The sequence below is a fragment of the Lathyrus oleraceus genome, chromosome 6 (assembly GCF_024323335.1).
Source record: "Lathyrus oleraceus cultivar Zhongwan6 chromosome 6, CAAS_Psat_ZW6_1.0, whole genome shotgun sequence".
In the NCBI taxonomy this organism is placed as follows: domain Eukaryota; kingdom Viridiplantae; phylum Streptophyta; class Magnoliopsida; order Fabales; family Fabaceae; genus Lathyrus; species Lathyrus oleraceus.
In genome coordinates this window covers 467,557,512-467,562,680 of record NC_066584.1, presented here as the reverse complement: position 1 = coordinate 467,562,680, position 5,169 = coordinate 467,557,512, and the positions used below count along the sequence as shown (strand labels likewise).

General features: G+C 25.0%; 1 long non-coding RNA gene across 2 annotated transcripts; it reads left to right on the top strand.

Annotated features, from left to right (window-relative positions):
- Window positions 1–3,457, top strand: LOC127095631 (uncharacterized). Of its 2 annotated transcripts, none has more exons than XR_007792677.1 (2): window positions 1–184; window positions 3,146–3,457. It is a non-coding gene; the product is annotated as an uncharacterized LOC127095631 (long non-coding RNA). The 2 variants fall into 2 exon arrangements; XR_007792676.1 differs by lacking the exon at window positions 3,146–3,457 and adding an exon at window positions 278–589.
- The last annotated feature ends 1,712 nt before the right edge of the window (window positions 3,458–5,169 follow it).

Sequence of the window (5,169 nt, the reverse complement as noted above, 5' to 3'; positions counted from 1 at the left end):
ATTTATTTATTTTCTTTTCCAGCATCTTCTTTACCCTCTATAAATTTCATTTCAGTATATATATTGTAATCCTAAATCTCAACAGGAAAAACAGCAAAAGGTGAATTTTTTTCAATGGCCTTCACGTTAATCAATCGATCGTATTTTTGCTTGATTTTGTTCATTTCTATGATCCTGCTTTCAGGTAATGAATAAAAGTTTAGTCGTATGCTTCATATAGGATCAACAAACTCTTAAGAACACAAAATCTATAGTTAATTTTTTGTTGTTGTGGCAGGTTTATCAAGTGGTGAGTATGGCGTCATGGATATAAAATGTCAGGATGGTAATTGTGCGTCTGATGGACAATGCAATTCAGACTGTCTTAAAAAGGGATTTAAGAAAGGTGGTGTTTGTAGAATAATTTTTCCTAGTTCTAATAAATGTTGTTGTACTATAGGATGATTTATTTTGTCCTTTAAGAAAACTAAATGAATAAAAGGAATACCTAATGTATGTTTCGATTTAAGATTTTGTAAGAATATATATTGGGTAAAATAAAGTAATCATTCAAATTGATTAATATAATCAAGTTGTAATATTCTAGTCATTTTTATTTTGTTGTAAACTATATCCATGAGTACTGAAAATTTGAATTTGCATCAAATACAAATTCGGATCTATTCGCTATATATATCATTTTATAATTTTGTTATAAAGTTTTTCTACTACACAATCAGAAAAAATATAGTTTTCCCATTTTGATAACATAAATCGTAAAACTTATTTTGATTTTATTCATTGTTATATTACTTTACGTTTTAAAGCACGGAACATCTTATAAATGTTCTAGTGACTCTCATTTCGAAAATCAGTTTCGATTTTTTGGGAAAGAGCCTTGTCATTATGTATTTTTCTTCCGATCATTTCTTTCAACTTCCCTTTTTAATAAGATAAATCGTAAAACATATTTTGATATTATTCATTGTTATATATTTCTACTTTATTAAAGCATCCAACATCTTATAAATATTCTACTGACTCTCACTTCAAAATTTAATTCGATTTTAGGGAAAAGAGCCTTGTCATTTTGTGTTTTTCTTCCAATTAGTGCTTTTTAATTCCCACACTTGAACAAAATATCGTGAGGATAATATGGACTTTCATAAACTGCATACTATTTTCATTATTTTTGTGTGAATATTTTGTGCCACGGAGAAGGAGATCAAATGGTGCATAGAAAGTGAAAGTTAAACAAATGATAGAATGTTTAGAAAGTTACACCAACGATGACTAAAATTTAAGATATAAGTGATGTAATATTAAATTGGGTCAATTGACCATTTATTTAAATGGAACCCAATTCAAAGTTGTTAAATGGAAGAGAAAAAAAAAGTCAAATTATAATATTTGTTAGCAATGAAATAAAATAATAAAAGATGGAGATAAGGATGAAAATATAAAAGAAACAGAATAAAATACTTCCAAGAAAATAAAATTACATAAATACAAGAACGAATACAAAGTAAATACTAAAAAAGGAATGACAAATTTATACCGTCTTAACCAACTTAATACTTTTGTAATAAGTGTAAGGAATAAAACATAACATTACATGTCATAATTCCACTCAAAGTAACTAGTGTGCGTTCTTTTTATATATTTGTTATCACTAGCGAGACTCAATATGAAGTTAGCCCACAAAAATCAGTAAGTATCCTTGAATAAAATATACTTAATGTTAACACTTTAGAAATTAACCGAAGTTACAATCTTACCTCTTACTGAAGAAATTAATATATAAAAAAAAATATTTTTAAATTTTTTCATTTATAAATATAAAAAACTTATTTTTTGTATATAAATATAAATAAATTTTGTCGTCGTGGACTAAAACCTAGAAAAAAAACTTACACCCGTTTCACTCATCTAGCGAATACCAGTGGAGCTACCCCATCCATCGTATTAACAAATTAATGTAAATTCTCAATAGTTTGCATAAAAAATTTTAATTAAAATACCTCAAGAAATCTAAAATTCTTATTAATTAATGATGAAATAAAAATTAAGTTATATAAATTCAATAAAACTAAGGATGCTACAATTTCACAATATTCCTACCTCATAAAACAATTTATTAAATGATATAAGGTTTGAGAAATGAATATGTTACATATTTGAAATATTATGATGTTACCATTTTACCCCCTTAAAATAGTTTCATCCTCTAAACTACATAAACATAAAAATACTCTCTCGTAAACTTATAAATTTGTAAAACTAAATTAAAAAAAAAAATTAATTCTCATTATATCGAGTATATGAAGTAATTTATTAAAATTTTAAGTTATTGCATTCTACCCACCAAATAAATAATTTTTTTCTCATGAAAACAAACCCATAACTACACCCTAAAAATTACAAATAAATAACATATAAATTTTACCATTCATTTGATTTAAAATCACATTCGAAAATAACTTTTTGTTTTTATCAGTAACAAATTCTAGATTACTCCTCTAAATAAATACATACAAAAATCAAATAAATTTACGTGAATAATTAAATATATAACATCAATTAAAATGAAACAGTCATTTGTCGATGTGTTTTGTAATATCAATAGTCAAAAAAATTTATGTAATGAAATAATTAAAAATAATAATTGTTTCAAACAAATATATTATTAATTAAAGTTAGAGACCAATGTCACATCCCGAAGTGAGTATTATATAGTTATATCTCATATAAATAATTAAGAATGACACTTTTGCATATTAAAATCGACCTTTAACAAAAACGAAATAATATCCAATATATATAAATAGATAAATATTGAAGTAAAGTAATGAAAATATAAAAATAATTTAAATTTATTTATTTATTTTCTTTTCCAACATCTTCTTTACCCTCTATAAATTTCATTTCAGTATATATATTGTAATCCTAAATCTCAACAGGAAAAACAGCAAAAGCTGAATTTTTTTCAATGGCCTTCACGTTAATCAATCGATCGTATTTTTGCTTGATTTTGTTCATTTCTATGATCCTGCTTTCAGGTAATGAATAAAAGTTTATTTTTATCTCTCTAGTCGTATGCTTCATATAGGATCAACAAACTCTTAAGAACACAAAATCTATAGTTAATTTTTTGTTGTTGTGGCAGGTTTATCAAGTGGTGAGTATGGCGTCATGGATATAAAATGTCAGGATGGTAATTGTGCGTCTGATGGACAATGCAATTCAGACTGTCTTAAAAAGGGATTTAAGAAAGGTGGTGTTTGTAGAATAATTTTTCCTAGTTCTAATAAATGTTGTTGTACTATAGGATGATTTATTTTGTCCTTTAAGAAAACTAAATGAATAAAAGGAATACCTAATGTATGTTTCGATTTAAGATTTTGTAAGAATATATATTGGGTAAAATAAAGTAATCATTCAAATTGATTAATATAATCAAGTTGTAATATTCTAGTCATTTTTATTTTGTTGTAAACTATATCCATGAGTACTGAAAATTTGAATTTGCATCAAATACAAATTCGGATCTATTCGCTATATATATCATTTTATAATTTTGTTATAAAGTTTTTCTACTACACAATCAGAAAAAATATAGTTTTCCCATTTTGATAACATAAATCGTAAAACTTATTTTGATTTTATTCATTGTTATATTACTTTACGTTTTAAAGCACGGAACATCTTATAAATATTCTAGTGACTCTCATTTCGAAAATCAGTTTCGATTTTTTGGGAAAGAGCCTTGTCATTATGTATTTTTCTTCCGATCATTTCTTTCAACTTCCCTTTTTAATAAGATAAATCGTAAAACATATTTTGATATTATTCATTGTTATATAATTCTACTTTATTAAAGCATCCAACATCTTATAAATATTCTACTGACTCTCATTTCAAAATTTAATTCGATTTTAGGGAAAAGAGCCTTGTCATTTTGTGTTTTTCTTCCAATTAGTGCTTTTTAATTCCCACACTTGAACAAAATATCGTGAGGATAATATGGACTTTCATAAACTGCATACTATTTTCATTATTTTTGTGTGAATATTTTGTGCCACGGAGAAGGAGATCAAATGGTGCATAGAAAGTGAAAGTTAAACAAATGATAGAATGTTTAGAAAGTTACACCAACGATGACTAAAATTTAAGATATTAGTGATGTAATATTAAATTGGGTCAATTGACCATTTATTTAAATGGAACCCAATTCAAAGTTGTTAAACGGAAGAGAAAAAAAAAGTCAAATTATAACATTTATTAGCAAGGAAATAAAATAATAAAAGATGGAGATAAGGATGAAAATATAAAAGAAACAGAATAAAATACTTCCAAGAAAATAAAATTACATAAATACAAGAACGAATACAAAGTAAATACTAAAAAAGGAATGACAAATTTATACCGTCTTAACAAAATTTTTACTTTTGTAATAAGTGTAAGGAATAAAACATAACATTACATGTCATAATTCCACTCAAAATAACTAGTGTGCGTTCTTTTTATATATTTGTTATCACTAGCGAGACTCAATATGAAGTTAGCCCACAAAAATCAGTAAGTATCCTTGATTAAATATACTTAATGTTAACACTTTAGAAATTAACCGAAGTTAGAATCTTACCTCTTACTGAAGAAATTAATATATAAAAAAATATTATTTTTAAATTTTTTCATTTATAAATATAAAAAACTTATTTTTTGTATATAAATATAAATAAATTTTGTAGTCGTGGACTAAAACCTAGAAAAAAACTTACACCCGTTTCACTCATCTAGCGAATACCAGTGGAGCTACCCCATCCATCGTATTAACAAATTAATGTAAATTCTCAACAGTTTGCATAAAAAGTTATTAATTAAAATACCTCAACAAATCATCCATTAACAAAATATGTCAATATAAGGTATCTTTCTTTTCTTCAGTCAAATTCCATTACTCAAGAAATAGATATACTAAAATTCTTCTTAATTAATGATGAAATAAAAATTAAGTTATATAAATTCAATAAAACTAAGGATGCTACAATTTCACAATATTCCTACCAAATAAAACAATTTATTAAATGATATAAGGTTTGAGAAATGAATATGTTACATATTTGTTATATTATATTTGTTACCATTTTACCCCCTTAAAATAGTTTCATCCTCTAAACTACATAAACA